The sequence below is a fragment of the Zeus faber genome (genome assembly GCF_960531495.2).
Source record: "Zeus faber genome assembly, chromosome: 16".
Classification (NCBI taxonomy): domain Eukaryota; kingdom Metazoa; phylum Chordata; class Actinopteri; order Zeiformes; family Zeidae; genus Zeus; species Zeus faber.
Genome location: NC_137202.1, coordinates 15046606 through 15069072, shown reverse-complemented (window position 1 = coordinate 15069072; position 22467 = coordinate 15046606).

Here is a 22467-nt window from a genome sequence, read left to right as displayed (position 1 = left end):
AAAGTTGATCAGCCACAGCATGAAGCTGTGGGAAAGGGTGGTGGAGGCTAGGTTAAGAGGAGAGGTGGGGATCAGCGAGCAGCAGTATGGTTTCATGGCAGGAAAGAGTACTACAGATGCAATGTTTGCTTTCAGAATGCTGATGGAAAAGTACAGGGAAGGCCAGAGGGAGTTGCACTGCGTCTTTGTGGATTTAGAGAAAGCATACGATAGGGTGCCGAGAGAGGAAGTGTGGTATTGCATGAGTTAGTCGGGGGTAGCAGAGAAGTACGTAAGAGTGGTACAGGATATGTATGAGGGCAGCCAGACAGTAGTAACGCGTGCAGTGGGCGTGCAGTAGGCGTGACGAAGGCATTCAAAGTGGAGGTGGGATTGCATCAAGGATCAGCTCTGAGCCCTTTCTTGTTTGCAAGAAAGGGCGATGGACAGGTTAACAGATGAAATCAGGCAGGAGTCTCTGTGGACGATGATGTTCGTGGATGAAACTGGGATCTGTAGCGAGAGTAGGGAGCAGGTTGAGGAGAGCCTGGAGAAGTGGAGGCATGCATTAGAGAGAAGAGGAATGAAAGTCCGCAGGAGTAAGACAGAATACATGTGTCTGAATGGGAGGGAGGGCGGCGGAAAGCTGAGAATGCAAGGAGTGGAGGTGGAGAAGGCGGATGAGTTCAAGTACTTGGGGTCGACCATCCAAAGCAGCGGAGTGTGCGGGAGAGAGGTGGAGAAGAGAGTACAGGCAGGGTGGAGTGTTTGGAGAAGAGTGTCCGGAGTGAGAGCGAAGGGGAAGGTCTACAGGACGGTAGTGAGACCAGCCAGGTTGGACGGTTTAGAGGCGGTGGCACTGACAAAAAGGCAGGTGGCTGAACTGGAGGTGGCAGAGTTGAGGACGTTGGACGTTTTCATTGGGAGTGACAAGGATGGACAGGATAAAGAATGAGTACAATAGAGGGACAGCTTGACAGTTTGGTCAAAAAGTGAGAGAGGCCAGATTGAGATGGTTTGGACACGCGTGTAGGAGAGATGAGAGTTACAGTGGGAGAAGGAGGCTGAGGGTGGAGCTGCCAGGCAAGAGGAAAAGAGGAAGGCCAAAGAGAAGGTTTATGGAGGTGGTGAGGGAGGACATGTGGGCGGTTGGCGTAAGGGAGGAAGATGCGCAGAACAGAAGGTATTGGAGGCAGATGATCCGCTGTGGCGACCCCTAACGGGAGCAGCACGAAGACGAAGAAGATTTTTGTTCCGTGCCATCTTGTTTCGTGCTTCAACTACTGCATTCTAATGGACTCTTGTTTTCAAACTATATTTATTTTCTATAAGTCTGATCGTTTTTGAAGGCTTAAACATACATTTGTCCCATTTGACGTTGGACTGCATCTAAGCACAGCGAGAAGCTGCAGCCGAGTGGTAAGTAAGTAGTAAGTAAGTGGTAATTAAGGTTCAGCAAAGTTGAGCTAAACAGTTCCAACAAGATTTTAATAGGGGTTAAAAAAATAGCCAACCCATCATTTAAGGATACTGGATTGTTACCTCTTAATTACCACTATACTGCTGCTGCCACTACTACTCCTAGTCTGCTGGTGTGATCGGTGGGTGTGTGAGAGGGAGAGAAAGAGTACGATAATAGTGGACAGAGGTGGCGGCGGGATTATTTCGCCACTCAAGCCTTAAAACTACAAGTCACAGCAAAAAAATACTCACTGATAACGCCGGGTGCCATGGAAACGCTGTGACAAGCATGGCTGGAGCACAGTAATGGCTTTACTGACATGAGAGGACTCTTTCATCTTCCCCTGGCCAGCGAGGGTTATTTACTTATTTATTTTACTGCAAGTCAGCCCCTTTCCGCCCCCCAGAGCAGAAAAAGTGTAAACTAATTTCAGCCAACATGCATTTAGCAGTTTGCATTTCAGTCAACTAACAACCTTAGAGTCAGATGGCGTCTGTGTATGTTAAAGGAAACATAAACCTTATACGCGTAGTACAATAGGGCAATCACCCTATTGTACTATGCATATAAGGTTATACATATAAAAAATACTTGATCAATTAAAAATGTGTTGAAGGGTTGGGTTGATAGACGGCCAATAATCCAGAAAATAAGGTTTAGGTTAACGAATAAAAAAAAAAATTAAAAAAAAGGACTTACCCTAATGGTCCGTTCATAGTGCTAGTGTTAATCTTGACATGCTGCATATCAATACCGACATGCTTACCTAGCAGGTAGACGCTTCAACTGCTAACACACACACACACACACACACACACACACACACACACACACACACACACACACACACACACACACACACACACACACACACACACACACACACACACGGCAGTTGCCACTGTCATTCTCATCTCTGACCAGGGGTTGCTGTGTCACTTCAAGCACTGTTGGGCGACGAGGTTTTTTGGGGAGAGGGGCCGGGAGGGAACATAGGTTATTGTATCCTGTCTTTACTCGGGTGTAGAGGCTGTTCAACATCAAAGGAGAGAGCAGAGAAAACACAAGACTCCTCTTTCAAAGCCAGACCACAGGAACTAGGACCTTGTCTGCTCTCCGAGCCGCTCTGACCTACCCCCCCCGGGAGATTGACCAAGGTGCAAGGTAGAGCAACAAAAAGTGTTCTTGTGAGAATGTGTTGTGTGTGGGTGTGTGTGTCTATGTGTAGAGGAGAGGATAGGGCTGTATGTAATTGGCAGAAAGAAAAAAAAAAGTGAAAAAGAGTAGAGCCATTTTTAACATACCTAGCATCCAGTCCTGTCACATCTCTCTCTCTCTCGGTTTCTAAATATCTGCAGGCGCTTTCCTCAAATAATTATCTGAAACCTATCAGAATAAACATCCGAGTGTTGCGTCGTCAGAATTTTCCAGATAATACGAGGACATAAACAATGGCCGCAGAACACGTACAGGTAGGGCACCGGACTGGGCCTTGATCTGCTTCAGCTCTTGTCCCTCCCACATCCATACAGTACCCGTCGAGCATATATGGGCAGTTGGGAAAAAAATTTATAAACCCCTTATAAAATATTGCTGTTTTTCAACAATGGTACAATCAAAATAATTAGCTCCCTCTCCCGACCAATTCAGTGAACAGGGCTTTAAGGTCGCCCATGTCCTATTCTTCGGACAATGTTATTTGCGAGAAATTACATTACATTACGTCATTTAGGAGACGCTTTTATCCAAAGCGACTTACAATTATTCAAACACCGACGGACGCAGCCATCAGGAGCAATGAGGGGTTAAGTGTCTTGCTCAAGGATACTACAGCATGCTAGCAGGAGGAGCCTGGGATCGAACCAGCAACCTTTAGATCACTAGACCACCAGCTCTACCTCCTGAGCTACCATCCCGTCAAATCATCAAATCATCAATGACATTGACAGCAAAACCAAATCTATGGATGTCAATTTATGTATATTGCTTATTTTCCGCAAATGCTTTAATTATTCGCAAATCCGTTCGTCTGAAAGTGCTCTTGAATTCAGGGTGAGCTTTTCGAGTGTTGAAATGTATTCACCTGTTAATGCAAGAAACAAAGAACAGATTGATAAATACCCAGTGTGTATTAACAGTGATTGAGTACTTAAAGATAAAACATGCAAAAACTAAGCCAGCAGCTACATTTACATCAGCAACTTTTATATTTCAAGTGTGTTTCCAAAGACATTGGATCGCTGAAGGTAGTATTCAGAAGGTAGTATTCAAGCATATTTAGTCCCAACGTTTTCAAGCATGTTTTCTGAAAAAAAAAAAAAAGGTCTCAAATAGTGGGTGTGGGAGTCTTGTTTGGCAACCCTGGAAACAGTGGGGGAGGCTATGGGTGAGTTCATAAGAGCAGCCGGCCCCACGCATCACACACACACACACACACACACACACACACACACACACACACACACACACACACACACACACCAGTGCTGTCAGCAAAGTCAGTGGTCCCATCAGTGTGGGTGAGAGTGATTTGGTAAATTACAGGGTTGCCGTAGGGTGACTGACATAAGGCCACAACCTCCCATCTCCAAACACTTTCACGCGCACATGCATGCGCGCGCACACACACGCACGTACACACCTCCAGACGTTTTGTGTCTTTTGAAAGCTGCATTGTGTGACAGCCAAGTATTGTTCCAACAACTTGGCCTTAAAGTTCAATAAATCAAACATTCAGTTTGTTGCCAACTTGAAACTGCCTAAAATTGTATTGTGTTTGTATTAAAGGGGACCTATTACGCTCCTTTTTACCAAGTTAATATCGGTCTCTGAGGTCCCAAAAACATGTTTTGGAAGTTTCTAACATGCCTCTAACCCGTCGTGTTCCAGGACAGTCTGTTTGGGGTGGCGCCACCCTCCTAGTTCTGTGAGCCAATGGGGTTTGAGCATAAGTTCCGGGTTCTGTGAGCCAACGCAGTTTGAGCTGTGCTCCAGGTTCCGTTGTATTTAGATCGTAAACCTTCACTGATTTATGTTATCAGTCCACCAAAATCTGTTTCTGAACAAATTCCCCAAATTTAAAACTTCCCTTTTAATAGTTTTGTTTGGAGAAACGCACAGCGGATCGCATGCCACAGCCTACAGTCTATCTACCGCATACTTTTTTTTTTTTTTTTTTTTTTTAGAAAGAAAGAAACACACGACTATTTTTTTTTCATAGTTACATTTGCATTGTCTGCAGTTTCTACACGGATGGGTATTAATTACTCTTTCTTTCAAAAGATTTGTGCTGGTCTGTAAGCCAACAGAGCAGTTCCCGGCGGCACTTGTTATTCTCCAGCCCTGCGTGGAGTTACTCAGATGGAGGGCGGTTCCAATTCTACTGGGGCCCTAAATTACGTAGATAAGGGCTGCAAATATGAACGGCTTGTTTCATGACACGTTTTCTAAAACAGAGCGCTTATAAAATCCTACTATACAGGTTGTGTGTTAGTAGGCCCATCAGAGACCCAAATGTATGTGCACAAGCACTCAAAAAGTGAGTTTTTAATAATAGGTCCCCTTTAAAGAGACGGGGACAAGCTGCGCGAGAGTACGTATCTAGGAAAGCATGATAAACAAAAATACACAAACACACCACCACCACGCCAACAAAACAAAGCCTCTTCCAACCCCTGGTCGCCTATCAGTATGAAATAAAGGCTCAATCTGGAGACAAAAGAGACACTAAGGGGGAAAAATATATAAAAATGAAGGGGAAAGAGATAAAAACAGAAGGATTACAAGCGGAGAAATGTGTCCGAGGCAACACTGCGACAGAACAAAGCATCATGGGAGGGCCGGGACCGCAGAGAGAACAGATAAGACTCTCTGTGTGTGTGTGTTTGTGTGTGTGTGTGTGTGTGTGCGTGCATGCGTTATAGAGAGAGGAAGAGAGTGGGGAATCTGACAACTACAGAATTCAAGAAGTGTCAATTCATAGATAAATACTATCAGCAGAATGTCTCTCCAGTGGACAAACCCAGGAGCTAACACAGCGTTAATGAGCTCAAATGGGGGCGTCCGAGAAAACCCTGACAACAGACCTATCTTAAAGAGCCATATTAAACATGTTCTTAGTAGCACGGTAGATGTCTGTAATGGAGAAAAACATTAAATATATGCCAATCTTCATGTTCTATTCCATTCAGCAATGGTATCAGCAAATACTGTACCTCAAGTTTCAGACTCTGTATTGGAACTGGCACTGGTGCATTCCTAAGCACATTGGTAAAAAGACCAACTACAGGGTTGCTAACCCTAACCCCACTGTATGTTGCCAATCTAATGCTCAAAAGACACAGTCTTCCAGGTAGGATGTAAGGGACAGAGGAACGGAGAAGACTAGTTCCAGAGAAAATACCTTAAGGGTTAAACGTTCATGTCAACTCGCTTGGAGTCATCTTTCACAGCCTGAGTTCGATATCGATCGCTGTAGGTGAATAAATGTTGTGATTTGACTTTTTCCAATATTCCCCAGCCCTAATTATCAGGCAACGGAGTTAAGTTTTTTTTATTGCTTCCTCTCTCACTCACTTTGAGCTGACCGAAGGCGTTACAGGCGCCAGAGAAGTTGAGAGAGTAATAGAGGAAAAAGAGAGGTGGAGAGAAAGGATGAATTCAAGACTTGGTCCTGGTGAGGCATGTCGTCAGTGCAAGCACACACACATACACAAACACGCGCTCGCGCACATACATACACGTCTTCTCTGCTGTGTCTCATATAAAAAAGTGTGGTGTAAGAGAGTCGCAGGCAGGCTGTGTGGCGCCAGACTGCACGCTGAAGTCCCTTGAACACACACACACACACACACACACACACACACACACACACACACACACACACACACACACACACACACACACACACACACACACACACACACACACACACACACACACACACACACACACACACACACACACACACACACACAGCCACAGGAGACCATTGAGCTGTCTGGCTGAAGAATGGGGGTGATGGACAGGCAGAACAAAACAAGCTAAAGGTAATACTAGTCAGGAGAGGTAACAGGTATGCTACACCCACTCTCAGTACGTGTGTGTAGGTGTGTGTACATTTGAATCTGTGAGTGTAATTGTGGATGTACGTATACAAATATAACACCTATACCCCTATACATCCCTATCCTCACATACAGTATATACTACACTCACTAAGATTTTATTACACCTACTCATTCATGCAATTATCTAATCAGCCAATCATTTGGCAGCAGTGCAATGTATAAAATCATACAGATACAGGTCAGCAGCTTCAGGCAATGTTGAAGAACGGGGAAAAATTCATTTTCATAATTGTTGGTGCCAGACGGGCTGGTTTGAGTCTTTATTTAATGTAGAGTTCAATTAGAGACAATTCTGCAGACAGAAACGCCTTGTTGATGAGAGAGGTCAATGAAGAACAGCCTGACTGGTTCGAGCTAAGAGAAAGGCTACGGTAACTCAGATAACCACCACTGTACAATAGTGGTGAGCAGAAGAATAAAGGTTATGTAATGGTGTGGGGAATTCTTTCAAGGCACACTTTGGGGACTTTGTGGCTGACCATGTGCATCCCTTCATGGCCACAGTTCATCCATCTTGATGGTTACTTCCAGCACGATAATGCACCGTGTCAACAAGTAAAAGTCATCTCAAACTGGTTTCATGAACATGACAGTGAGTTCAATGTTCTCCGGTGGCCTTCCCAGTCACAGGCTCTGAATCTACCCCCTTGGGATGTGATAGAACGGGAGATTCGCAGCATGAATTGGCAGCTGACAAATCTGCAGGAATCGCGTGACGCAATCATGTCAACGTGGACAAGAAACGCAAAGGAATGTTTCAAACATCTTGTGGAATCCATGCCAAGAAGAACTGAGGCTCTTCTGAGAGCAACTACCCTACATAGCTTAGCGCTCCTAATAAAGTTCTCAGTGAGTGTGTATATATATATATATATATATATATATATATATATATATATATATATATATATATATGGGAAGTGTCTGTCATTCCAGGTGTAGGGGGATGAACAGGAGAGGAGGTGAGGAGTTCAGAGGGTGGGGAGAGAGAGAGGACTTCCAACAGAGAGACGGAACGACAGAAGCTAAGTTAAAAAAAAAGAAAGAACGAAAGCAATAATTTGGGTTCTGAATGCAATGTCTTAGTGGCTGGTGCTGTCATTTTTAGTGATTGAATCTAAATACGACATGCAAGGGAGAGAGAGTGAGATAGAGATAGAGAGGCACACACAGAGCCGATGTGAAACATCATTGTGTAAACGTCATTAGAGGAGGTAATGGAGGGAGGGGAGGAGATATTTACCCAGCGCCTGGAGTTGAAACACAAACACACAGCCAGGAACAACACACAGACTGAGAAACATGTGGACAGAACAAGTACAAAGCAAGGGAATGAGACTCGGATCGAAGTGTTGAGTTAAGAAAAGGGTTTTGGCTGAAGGGTTGTAATATACAGAAGGAACCTTGAAACAGGTTTGGCGCAGCTCTCTCTGTTGGATTCTTGTATATGGGATATTATCTGATAGTGTGAATTTGACCCTGGCAGAAGATCAAGACAAAAAGACAGCAAGAAAGACAGAAAGAGAAGGAGACAGAGGCCTGACAACTAGGGCTGTCATGGTTTGAGTTGGCAAGTGTCCTACAAACAATTGCGATTAACAATGTAATTGTCTTTTTATATTCCTTTTAATAATGCATTAAGTGCAATAGTACCCATCAACCTGAGCAAGAAATGCCAGGAATATTGGCGCAAAAACATTCAAGTAGACAGTTAATTTGCCTCAACCAGACTGATGCAAACACAGATAATTCATATTATTGCAGCATTTCTAACATTGGCTTAAAATTTGCATGAAGTGAAACATGAATGTGGAATTTCATGATTTTACAAAATGATCGTGATTATCTCAAATAACTGCGATCGGGCGATGATGTCATAATTGCGATGGCTCTACTGACAACTAAAGACAGCGCTGACAGAAGGTGTTCATACCGAGTCTGACGATGTGGAGGGAATACTGTATATAGGAGAGAAAAAAAAAAAGCTTTGACGGGAGGTTTGGACTGTTTGTACCTCCCTGTTCCGGGGAGTTGCGGTGTTCCGGCCAACGCTTCACTTCATGCCAGGTGCCTTTGCCCTTGAGCTCGGCCCGGGGCGGCAGGACAGATAATACCTCCAGCGCAGCAACACAATCGCTTGGTGGACTTCAAAGGGAAGAACACTCCCGCGTCCCTCCTGCGTCCGTCCCCTGTCGCCGCCAAGGTGACACGTCACGCCGTGTGCGCCCGCCGCTCTGTTTATGCTGCCGGATTTCTGGTGCCCGCGGGCCCCGCGGTTCGACCCTCACCTCTTGACCGTGCAAATGTACAGTAAACATACGGATGCACAAAGACTCACAGTCAGGCTTGTTTACACACACACACACACACACACACACACACACACACACACACACACACACACACACACACACACACACACACACACACACACACACACACACACACACACACACTTCCATACATTTGCATGCAAACAGACTGTATGATGTAAACACTTCACAACATCTGTGTGTCCTGACACTAATGTAGGCACACAAACACATGCATACATACACTACATGCAAACAGACACTCCAAAATTGCACACAATAAAAGTCAGAAAGTGTACCACTGTTTGAGGCGGCCATCTAAAAAGCCTCAAACAGTGTACCACTGTTTGAGGCTCATTTAAAGCTTCGTAGTTGTTAAAGAGAAAAATGACCGAATTGGTATCTGCAAGATTTCAGCATTGTGCCATCGCTAACATAAAGACATGCAATCTGATACACCTGCACAATACACACACACCTATACACTCGAGAACACACACACGCACACGCTCACGCACACACACACACACACACACACACACACACACACACACCGAGTCAAAGCTTTCTGTTAGGTTCTGTAAGGCATGAAATGATACAAACCACTCACACACACAAATCCCAAAAACCGATGTGTCAAAGGGCAGCTTTGAGAAGGGTGTTTAAAGTTCTTGTCAGACGCACAGTAAGAGGAGCCCTCGCTAAACGAAAGGTCAGGATCAACATCCCCCAGACTTCTCAGCAGTCATATTTTCTCTTCTCTCTCTCACACACACGCACGCACGCACGCACGCACGCACGCACACACACACACACACACACACACACACACACACACACACACACACACACACACACACACACACACACACACACACACACACACACACGGTCAGTCAGCCGCTTCAGACGTAGCGCTGACCTCTTGGACAGCGCTCAGCAGGTAGCCTGTCCCTCCATCTCCAGGTGACAGCTTGGACTCAGACGTGTTGCCAGTCAGACCTCGCCCGACTCTCCTCTGCACTGTGACCTTGGAGACGGACAGCAGCTTAATTTCCCCTGACCCGACTTACTCTAATGCTGTCTGTCATACACCATCACCTGAGACAGACATCGACTGCCTGATTCAATACAGTCAGCATGCTCGTCATGATTCTTACTTCTAAATATAATGCACGTCATAACTGCGTTATAGAAAAAAGCTAAGCAAACATCAATACATTTATTACAGTCTGTTCACTCACATGTAAAGAAATAGATAATACAAATGTTGCAATGGCAATAAACAAAAAGTGAAAAATAAAATCTGAATAAAATCTAAGTAAGACAACCAAGTCAAATTCTTTGATATGTTTTTCAGATATTAACTTTTACATTTATTATGAATTTCTTAAGTAATATGCATAGCAAGAGGTCAGTCAAGCTGCTTCCAATCTTTCAAATGGGTGGATGGGAAACATTAAATAAGACATACACACACCTGGCCATTCTCCATCTGTCAGAGAGCCCAAATAGCCAATGGTGCGTGAAAACCTCCCTGCCTCAATCCTCAGTAGAGGGTACAGTTATGTCACAGCCGCGCGCACACGCACACACACACACAGACACACACACACACACACACATACACACACACAGGCCTGAACTGAAACCCATTGCTGTCCAACACACACACCTACACTGTCATATTTTCAATGCTATAATCAGTGTGGTGCTCTGCTTGCCCCTTCAGAAGTTCCTTTTTCACTTCCACTGTGAGGCAGTCACACACAGACACGCACGCACGCACACACACACACACACACACACACACACACACACACACACACACACACACACACACACACACACACACACACACACACACACACACACACACACACACACACACACACACTAAGGGAAAATCCTGAAGCAGCTGCTGACTTCTGCTGCGCATATCAGAACAATAGCGAGGCCATGCTTACACCACTGGGTCAAGTCACGTCTTGTCTCGAGCTGTATCTTCTTTCCACTGAGCCTGATGGCAAAGGTGTACCACTGGGACCTGTACTGGGCCCCATGTTAAACACATTCACCCTGCAGACCTGTCTGACATGGAGGCGAAAAGGCTCATCTTTCACCCACATCAAACATCCACAGCACCCGACCACTCCCCCACAATTCCAGTTCACAGGGTTTAAGTGCCGCGATTACCGTCGCCGATCTGTCTTTAAAATCTTCCCCGATGACAAGAAATTGCAACGTCTCCGGCAGGCTGTGAGAAAATTACACACTTCCACTGCATTTCTGTGTATAGACAATATGATTACTCTTGAGTAAGTCAGATTTTATTTCTGGTGATCATTTGCTTGTTATGCTTGATAATAATGATGATGATGATGATGTTGATGAGAAAACACATTTAGGCATTTTATTATTGTAAATAGCATTAAAGAGAATTACTTCTGAAATATTAGGGATACAAATACATGTATAGAGTTCAATCAACACTGTATTCAGATGCTATAAGAACAGCATTATGAATAAATCGCCTGATCCCAATTATCTGAGCTGATTGTAATCATATTTTTGAAATCAAGAGATTCTCAAATCATGTTTCCATCCACATTTTGTCTGAATTTGTCTGATAAGTACATGTATAATAAAACAATTATAATGATGAACATATGAACATAAAAGACAATTAAATTGTTAGTTGAAATTATTTGTACGAGAATTAATTGCCCACTAATGATCGTTACAGCCCTATTATCTGTTAATAGGCTTTATGGCACTGACCCTCATGATGGTGATTTGTTTCTTATAACAGGGAAAAAGGCATCCAACCACAACATTTCAAGTAGAAACAATGTGTACTATTTGTACAGTTCTCCCCAGAGACATGGGGCATGCTGGTAATTTCACATGATGTTTCCCCCCTCACTCATTTTTCCATCTGTACATTGCTTCATCTTCATTAGGGAGGCCGCGTGACGAGGACTTGAGCGCATATCACAAAATGAACGTACACCTGGAGGTTTAGCTCCAATTGTTCACCCTGATGCCGTGGCTTCAACAGATGATCAGTAATCCTTACTTTCAAATGATGCCAGCGAGTGCTGAATAATAAAGCCTATGTCCAGAATTTTACGTCACTGCGTTTTTTGAATTTATGACAGCAAGGACATATATGATTTCAGGTAATGCCATTGAAAGACCAAAAAAAAAAAAAAAAGTAGCCTTTCAAAATTACTATTTTTGGCTGAAGGCTTAAAGAGTCAACCAGTTAATTCTTCAGTAATCGGAAAATAAAAAGCTACACATGAATTACTGTTATTTTTATTTGACTACTGTTGGTGAATCTCTATTGATACACAAACAGCAATTTTATATCAACCACCGCTATGGGCAGGCGACAGGTTGCACCATTTATTAGCATCACTGTTGCTTATCTGCCTTCCCCCTTACAAAGAAAGGTTTAAGGCTACATCCCCTGTGCAGTTGACTGTGAGGATGTCAGCAGTTAAGCCTAATTGTAAATGATTAGGCATATCAGAAATTAGCTAAATAAAATCATGGACGTGAACACATGTATGGTAAAAAAAAAAAAAAAGAGAGCTACCCGAAGTTGCCATACAACCCCAGCGTTTCCCACAGGTTCCAGTGAACGCAGCCTGCCGTGCCAGTACTGGTTAGGCGTTCCGTCTGGTCTTGCGACCTGGGGGCCTGAGCCTGGCCTGAGCCTGGGTGTGCTCAGAGTGGGGCTCACCATATGGCCTCCTTCCGTGGGGGTCGTGCTCCTGTCGTCACACCGGGCTGCTGGGGGACCTGTCCTCTGGCGCTCTCTGTGTGCAGGGCGCTCGTCGCTGGGCCACAGAGCTGCCTGGCATGGCGGAAGCGCCCGTGGCTGGTCGCTGTAGGTTGGGTGCCTCCAGGTACGGGAGGTGGGCCTGCTATGGTGCGGCGGGGTTCGGGAGAGGGTCCGTGTGGCCGCCCCCCGGGCTGCTGTGCCCCTGCGTAGATCTGGTTGCACTTTGTCTATCTCTCCCAGTGCCAAAACTCATACTTGCGGGGATGGGTGGGGTGTGAGCTATGTGGGTGGGGTTGTGGGGGGCAGTTGCCATCTTGCCCGTCACGCTCCTGGCCTGATGTGGTTCTTGTCCGTCCCTCATTTTAATCCCACTCATATAAGCCTAGAACACATACACTCACACACCAATCCTACTCCGCACAACACTCCACCAGACCAGGGTCTGCGGGGCATGAGGGGTGTGAGTGATTTGGTTTCAACTTGCTTGAAGGAATCGCACCCCCACACCCTGCAATTTAGCGAGGGGGGGGGGGGGGCTAACATCCAAGTGCCCTGCACTGAGTACACTCTGCTACGTGGATGGGCGCTCTGGGCTCACAGCCGGGTGGGGCGTCTGGTTGGCTGCAGTGGGGCGGGCTTCGCCCCTGCGCGGCTGTGGGGCGTGGGTCGGCATGGGGGTCCGGCCGGTTCACCTGCGGGGCGGGCGGTTCAGCCGCGTTGTCGGTCTGTTGGCGCGGGGCCTGGCTCTGTTCCGGGCGCCCAGTGCCCAGGTTCTGTGTTTACGTCTGCGTCTTGTGCCTGCACATGGGGGTGGGTTTTATGTTTGGGCCCCGGGGGTGCGGGGTCTCCTCGTGCTCCCTGGGACTGGGTTATGCTCCTCGGGGCCGGGTGTGGGGGTTGCTCCGTGGGCTTCCGGCTTCTCTGGGGGGGTCGGGGTGCTCGGGGCTTTCCTGCAGCCGCGGGGTGGGGGGCGGCAGCGGAGCTCGGGGGGGGTGGCTTCGGGGCCCTTTCCGCTGCTTTTAGGCACCACGACATAATACTGACCTTATACACCAGAACCAATTGGGATAGGTCCTGTACACTCACACACATACAGGTGATCCCATGACACACACACGCACACACCACCAACACCTGCTTTGAACGCACCCCAACACCTTCCTGGTTGCATCCCTCTCCTTTTCTTCCTCATTTACTACCATAACTTTGACAGGAAGAGGCCACGTGCCCAATTGCTGTTCCAGTTTTCCTGGACCTTGTTGTTGTCGCTGTTGTTGTCATGTTGTCGTCCAATGTTTACATTTTTCGGTGTACATGTTGTTTGGTTCTATGTTTATTTTTCTCACCCTTGGTGAATCTCCCCCTCTTGGAGTAGTGATCAGTTGTTTATAGACCCAAACATGGTAAAATAGTTCATCAAAGAGAGGGATTGGTGGCGGTTCTGTACAACAACAAACTGTGCTCTTGTCATCCTCCAGGTCGTCCACAGGACAGAGTTATTGCAGCAGTTCTTGATGATTTAAGAATGAAGAGTTGCATTGCAGGTTGAGAAGTTGAACCCCACTTGCAGACTAACTCTGTACTAGATGAAAAAGCACAAATACTCTGTGTTGTATACCCAGCATGCTGACAGCACAGGTAAAAAATAAATAAATAAATAAATAAAAGAAAGAAAGAAAAGAAAGAAATAGATGTAAAATAAAAAGCCAGCCACAGGAGCCAGCGCGCACCACTGTCTGGAGCAGAATTAAAAAAAAAAAAATCTCCCCTTGAATCCTCTGAGTCACGTTTAAGTTTTTCATTTTCCATATAAGTAAGAAACTAAGGAAATAAAATAAATCAAAATCTTTCTCGATGAGATGATATTATAAATTGCTTTATTATAATCACAAGATTTGCATAATGAGCAGAAAGCACATGGGGGTGGGGGGGGGGGGGCTGCAGACGGTTCCCGAGCACCTACCCCTTTGCCCCTTGAAGCCCCATGGTCCCCATGGTGCCCATTTTATCAGGCACGTCTCTTATTTATTTTTTTAAGCGTGAATGGGTATCGAAGTAGCGGATCGTCTGGGCAAGATATATTCATGAGGAACACGTCCTCAGCACACCTGCGATGTGTGCACAGCGGAGCGCAGATCACGGGTGTCCAGACGTGCACCCCTGATCTGTGCTCCAACATTGCTCTGTTTGCCCAGATCTGCAAAATGCCTCAAAATGGAGTTAGGGGGTCCACATGCCTTTCCTTTATATTTTGAGCACCTGCCTCTTTTAATGCCTCTGCACGGGCCTGTAGAGCGGGGAAGTGAGATCCTATCACCAGTGGTTACTCGACAGCTCTGAGCGGAATTACAATTTTCTAAGTTCCTATCGAATGCAGCGTCAGTTCAAACAAATTTTCTGTGTTCCGTGTCCAGCGCAAATCCTGCATGAAGCAAATGGGGTCTACACCGCGCACCTTGCCCCACACGAAAGCCCCCCAGAGCCACACCCCGTGCATATATAACAAATTGGATGATGATGTCACAAAGTGCTCCACCACCCCAGCCCACCCCGCACCGCCAACATTCGGCTACTTCAGGTTCGTCGTCAACGATTTTTCACTACATCCCGCTCCAAATATGGATTGATGTGGATCAAACATGGACCACAAAACAACTGCAATGCCCCGAATCCAATGACACACGTCATTTGTGTCCGTAGCTTCGGCTGTTGCTGTGCGGCAGACACTTTCAGCCAGAAAAATGCGTAAGAGACAAATAATAATAAAAAATCGGAACAAAAATAATCCAACCCTGATAGACCAGCCCCCTCAAAATGCTAAAATTGGTCGCCGCCGCTCTGCCAGCGTTAAAACCAACATAATTATATTTTGTGCTGTTGTCTGAGAGAAGGCCATGGTCGTGCCCCCACCCAGCTCTCGTCACAGTAGGAGCTGATTGGGAAAGCTTAGGCAGTCAACACCATCCCATCACACTCAAGCAAACTTCAGACACTCTGGACTTGCACATGGTTCAGGGAACACACAAAACGCATACACACGTGGACAAAAGGCTTCATTTTATTGGTCTTTGCTAGCGTGTGTGAAAATAAAAGTGTGTGTGTGTTTGTTGTGTCTATTTGCAGGGGGTCTTATAAGACATTTACACACTATGATGGAGTGACTATTGTGACAAAAGTCCCACAGTGTCATAGAGCAGACCCCTCCACACACACACACACACACACACACACACACACACACACACACACACACACACACACACACACACACACACACACACACACACACACACACACACACACACACACACACACACACACGGCACAGGCTTAACGTCGTCTTTGCGGGCCGATCCAGTCGGCCCACCGTCGCGTCGGCACGGCAACAGCGGTGCTATCCTGGCCGTTATCTGCCGCGCGACCCCGGGCCGCTCAGAACGGGCCTTAATCCCCACACAGCCCTGTTGTGCAGGAAAATACACTTTGCTTCCCTTTTCAGCGCGCCGCAGACAAACAGGAACCAGCTCGGCGGCTGATGACCTGCAGGCAAACAGGTCTTTCTTTCGGAAAGACCCGGAATGTTGTCTGGGCCAACCCCACCGCACCCACCCCCCCCCCCCCACCCCAAAACCCCACAGTCCTAAGGCCTGTTTTAGCTGTGCAGAGGCGTGTGACCGCCAGTTGAGAGAGTTGGTTTTGCGGGTCCAGCTGGCTGGATTTTGAATGGTGAGGTTAATAAAAAAGGTAGTAGTTGTTTTTTTTTTTTTTAAAAGGGGGGGTGTGTGGGGGTCCTGTCTGGAGGTCTGTTTTGCTTAAAAACAGTGATAAAAGAGCAGTGATTAAAAAAAAAAAAAAAGTACAAATAAAAATAAAAATGTCGACCACTGATGCCCTGATGTGTGATGGCTGCCCACAACAGCGCTGCCATGTTAACAGCGTGGGTTCCAGCCCTCTGTTGTGTTGCTTGATTTTTGGTCAACCTTCAGCGAGTTCACCAAAAAAAAACAAAAAAAAAACAACATTGTTTGTTGATGCTCACAGCAAAGGGACTCGTGACAGGACTCTGAGCTTGGCGTGCAGATGGATTGAGCCACTAGCAGTCATTTGGTGCCCTCTTGTGGTCAGAGTTGCAGCAACAAGCTCTCGCCTGAGAATTCTGAGACAAAGACACATTCCAAGAATGCATTTTGACACAAAATCAAAACACAAAAAGCAAAGAAAGATAATAATAATCTACAGATAAACCTCTCCTTGGAATAGGCTTCATTTTAGCACTCTGATTGAAATCTCCTGAGAGGCAACGGAAATGAAGACATAACCCTATCAATCAGCCACTCAGCATAGAAACGTGTATTTGTTCTAGTACGAAAGGTTTGATTGAATCGAACCCATTTCACGGGCCCAATACAAACACTCTGGGGTTGGAAAGGGGGGGAGCGAGAGGGGAGACAGATGATGGGTGAGAAATCATTTCAAGTAACAATCTGACGACAAGGTGTGTGTATTAGAAGATTTAATTAAATAGTTCTGCATTGGTGCCAAGAAGTGAGGTCTTGTGATTGGTGAGGATGTGCTGTGATCTCTGTGATTGAAAGCTTGGTTATCTTTTTTTTTTTTTTTGTGCCCGAAGCAAGCTGACACTTGGCCTGAGTCAAAGCCCTTTCTCGGATTTCCCCACACATAGAGTGTGAGACGGAGGTAGAGAGGGGGCAGGAACATCAAGGAGGCATGGAAACACTCTCAAGCCTCGAGGCCTTGTCTTCAAGGTGCCACAGCCACACGGCATCACAACAGTTTGCATGGACCCGCGGGCTAGTTCTATTTCTGCAGGCAACACAATCACGAGTGTTCAGCTCAGCAAGGTTCTGCGAACGCAACGCGGCACTACAAGAGGGGGGACCATTAAAAGTCTAGTGTTACAGTTAATGTCTCGCCTGCTTAGCTTGAAAGGCGCTAAGCGAGGATGAAATAACTGAATAAATGAAAGTGACTATAAATGTTGATGTTTCTGATATTGTGACTGATGTTCCGCTCATGGTAGACAGCCACGATCTGACAAGGAATTTTGAGTTATTTTATCTATTTTTTAATCTTTTTTTCAAAATAGCTAGAGTTGGAAAATAATATATATTCCATTGCTACAATTGAAAGCAGATACGGCCAGCAGCTGCCCAGCGTGGCAGTTTCGAGGCGCTTTGAGACTGGCAGTGGGGTTCAGGTGAAGCCAGCACAGCCCTACGTTGACACCTAGTGTCCTCTCATGGTTACAGCAAATATCTGCCGGTCAGTTGACACACACCGCTGTCCTTCCTTTGCCAGCCTTTCTTGGCCATCCAATAAGTGCCGGTGGTCTATGTAGTCTATTAGAACTATAACCCCTTTGGTGCCAGTCACATTGACGGATAATTTGGTGATGTCCTTTTCGGAAAGTCCTACCCACTCTAACTACACGCACTCGTACACGTTGCGTGAGAGTCTAGCCGCCACGGCAAAGCCTCGAGGCTCCATGTGAGTCGTAAAAACAACCGAACTACGGCCCCTTGGGTGTCAGCAACCTCTGACACCGTTTGTTAGATTTCCACTGCCCTGTAATGTGGTTCACGCTAATACAGTTGAAGAATAGAACAAATTCAACCAAAATGTGAACTGTGCAGACATTCTGAAAGGAAACTATGTTATCAAGTAGAAAAGCTGAGTCCGCTACAGTCAACGGGAAAGTTATATTATTGCCCTGCCCGAGTCTCCCTGCGGTTCTTCCAGAAAGCATCATTGGGTGGTGAAAGTACGGCAGGTGGCTACATCTGGTTGGTTTATTACTGTGGACGTTGTGGAAACACCACCACTATGACTAGTAAATGGAACACTAGCAAGCACAACAAAGCCGTCGCTGCCTGCCTCATGATGCGACAGATTAAAAGTCTGATTCGGATAAAGTGTGACAGTCAATCCTCTCCGTTGGTCGAAAATAAGCTTTGGTTATCAGAGCATCACAGCGGTGCTACACACTGAAAATGTGACGGTACAGGATACCGCAGTTGACTGTGATGAAAGATAGTAATGACAATGATATAATTACCTGCAGGCCAGGTTCTATGCGCCGCCGGTGTGTGTGTGTGTGTGTCTAGGTCTATGAATGTCCGCTGCTATGTAAGTGTGTAAGGGCATTGCGAGTGCTTTTTGGTCTAGTGAGGTTGATAAGGAAGCGACAGTGCCTGTGTGTGTGTGTGTGTGTGTGTGTGTGTGTGTGTGTGTGTGTGTGTGTGTGTTGATCAAGCCGCTAGGTGCTTCCCACCCACCGGGCCACTCAGCCGCTCCGTCCAGGGACGAGTGGAGAGGCTGCAGATAAAGACAGAAGAGAAAGAGTGGGGACGATGGGGCGGAACAGGGAGGTGGAATATGGCAGGGACAAAAGAGGAGGCGGGCGCGGTGGTGGTGGTGGTGGGTTCGCTCGGTGGCGGAGACATGGGAGGAAAAAGAGAGACGTGCCACCAGTTATGGTCAGACACACACTTATCAAGATGTTCTCATGACGGCAGGAGGTGTTGCTGAGCTCGGAGAAGAGAGAGATACAGAGAGAGAGAGAGAAATACAGAGAGAGAGAGAGAGAGAGAGACCCACAAAGGTTCTAACCCAATGCCAATACCCGAGATGGGCCAACAACCAACAAAGGCGGATACGGACACGGTCATATCATGTCATGGTCGCACACATTGGTGGCACAACTGAGCACATTCTTCAGAGAGCAGTGGGTGAACATCAGATAAAGGCCCCAGTAAAGCCATACACAAAGCTGTGTCAGTTATTGGTTCATCCAAAACACAGGACTGAACCCAAAAATAAAGGTAGTGTAATATGGGATCCCATGTTTCTCCCGCAGCCTTGCTTGGTAAGACTGACTGGTAGAACTGTTTGACATCAGGAAAACAATATCAAAAGAGCGGAGCACTCAATGGCCGAGAGCATCAGGCAGAGCAGCAAAATGTTGAATCAATTTTGATAAACATTTTTGGTGAGAGAACCACAATGTGGATGGGAAAAAACGCAAGAACTCACCTGTGGGTAAAAAAACCTAATCAGTGATGTATCACAGAGTCCCTTTAGAATCAAAAAGGGCACCAGTGGACAGTATGCCGGAATGGGGGGGGGGGGTCTTGCCATTTCAGGAAGCTACTGTATATAATCACCTGACAGCTACCATCATGTCCACATGAGTGACATTTCCCGCGAAAGACTGGACAGTACACTACGGAACTGTCTACGTACTGTCGTTATTTCTCTCTCTTGTCAACACACAGGTAGCAGGTTGTATATCAGAACACAAAACCTGTGAGGACAGCATCCCCAAATGTAGTTGGCCATTTTAAGCTTTTCATTTTCTAATGTTTCGCTACATATGTTTCAAAGCAAAGAATATTGCATGTTGAATTTGTCTGGTACCCATGCAGGTAACAGGTTCAAAGTAGGACTCCAAGAGAACGTTGATACATTTTAGCAGCAACTTTGATCAGTGCTTGTGGGAAAGAAGGCATCTAGGGTTCGCATCCTCTACATACGAAGATTCTAAAGATTTATTTGGCACAAACATATTGCACTGGAACGCTGGCATTCTCTGGAGTCTCCCAAAACTCCAGAGACTGTGTTGGGTATAGTACAAATAGAAAAACTAAAATAAAACAAAACAAAAATAAGAATAAAAATGAATATATGAGCAAAAGCAAATAAAATACAAATCTATATACAGAATTAAAAAAAAAAAAATTGTAATTACGTAGTTATGTATATTCAAAAAAAGTACATACTGTGTTCACCCCACTGCTGTAATACTTGTACACATTTATATTCCTTGATATTTATTATTATATTCTCAGTTCGCAAACATTGCACAACAAATATTGCACAATGTACATAATAAACAAAAAAATTTACATTATTTTTTGTACATAATTATGTAATTATGAGGTGAGTCCTAGTTTGTAGCAGAGTTCAGTGTCCTTATGGGGGAAGATTCTCTTTCTGAGTCTCTCTGTTCTGGAACAGTCCATGGTTGGGATTCACACAGATGAAGCACAGCTCATGTATATACAGTTCCAAAATGTTCAGGTAAAGGACGGACCAATACCATTACTTCTGTGGGGTGCTATCCCAGAATGCTCCCCTCGATGGGGCTACAGAGGCAGTGACTGGGGCGAGAAGGTTTCCTGCAAGCAAACTATTCCATGCACAAAAATCATAACAGTTTTCAAAGAGCAAGTGAAGTTATGAACAAAGACATGGAATTAATATCGAATGAAAAGAAAGGGCTTTTACATCAGGAGATAGAGCAGAGTGAATAAAGGAAATTCCTGACCCACACTAATAACACTGTGGACTGCCGAGACTCTCAACACCTTTTGCAGCAGATATAAAGAACAGGACGTGATGAGCAGGGTTTCAATTGTCGACCAAAGACCTGAGCGTTCACAAGATGTTTACAAGGTGTTGAAAAGGTGGAAAATCGAATCTCCAAGAAAAGCTCACATCATCTCCCAGATAATATGTCCAACCATATACTACAATCTTATAGATCAGCTTTCTGCTTGGATCTTTGAATAATTCAATTTCTTACCCAAAAACCAAACGGTTATGGTTAGGGCGGTGCAGTTTGATCAAGGTCATATCTGTTTCACCACAGGGTTTAGCTCTCACCAAGGCTACCCACACTTTACAGATGGCTGCTGGAGTGGCTGCCTTAAAACCACCTTCAATTTCACCCATAATGATCAAATATAAAACATTTATTGTCGGGTTGCGAATAGAGATAATTGGCCTCCAAAGATAAAGGCCAAAATAAAGCTATGCCACGACTGTCAGTGGCAGTTACACCAACAGAAACTGTAATGTTCTTTTTGTTCGATGTAACAAGGAAGACACGGGGGTATGTGAAAATGTGTGTACGTGTTAATATCCACATACGGAAATCTTTTTGGATCGAGAAGGACGGCCGGCATACAAAATGATGACCATCCTGCCGTTCTTGGTCTCAATGCTTTTCTATCACAAGCCCAGGAACAGGGCTGTTGTCACAAACAACAACAAAGGTGGACACTAGTACCACCTGTTGAAAAAGACCTACAGAAACTGGACTGTGGGTTTAATTTAGTTTTTGTGGGTACTGGTAGCGAGCCATACTCGCCTACATAACTTGAGGCAGAGAACTAGACGCAACAGTATCTTCAGTGCCTTTGTTCTGGGCTTGTAATGAGGGTCTGGAACATGAATGGCTACCCAGCACTGATCTACCCTGAAAAAGGTCCTGTCAACCCCCAAAGGGGAAAACAGGGGGAGACAGAATCGTCATCAATCAATCAATCAATCAATCAATCAATCAATCAACATCCTTTCTGGGGCGTGGGGTGAATGGCATGGGTCAACAGCCATGAAAGTAAAAAAATTAAATAAAATGGTGTCCAAACCATGAAGGTGTATTGACTGTTTTCTATTTTGTGAACGCACTAGATCTTAAGTCTTTTTATTCAATGTGCCTTGGCCAATTTCGCTGACAACATGTTTTCAGATATTTACACGCATTAAAGCAAACAGAAAATGTTGAATGCTGAATACGTTCAATGACAAATAAGCGCAAGAGCGGAACAGAGTGTACCGATGAATACCGTTCGGGGCTGTGAACACGCACGCACGCACGCACGCAGGCAGGCAGGCAGGCAGGCACGCACACACACACACACACACACACACACACACACACACACTGTTTTAAGAGACGTTACCTTGTTTCTACGAGCGGTGCAGGCT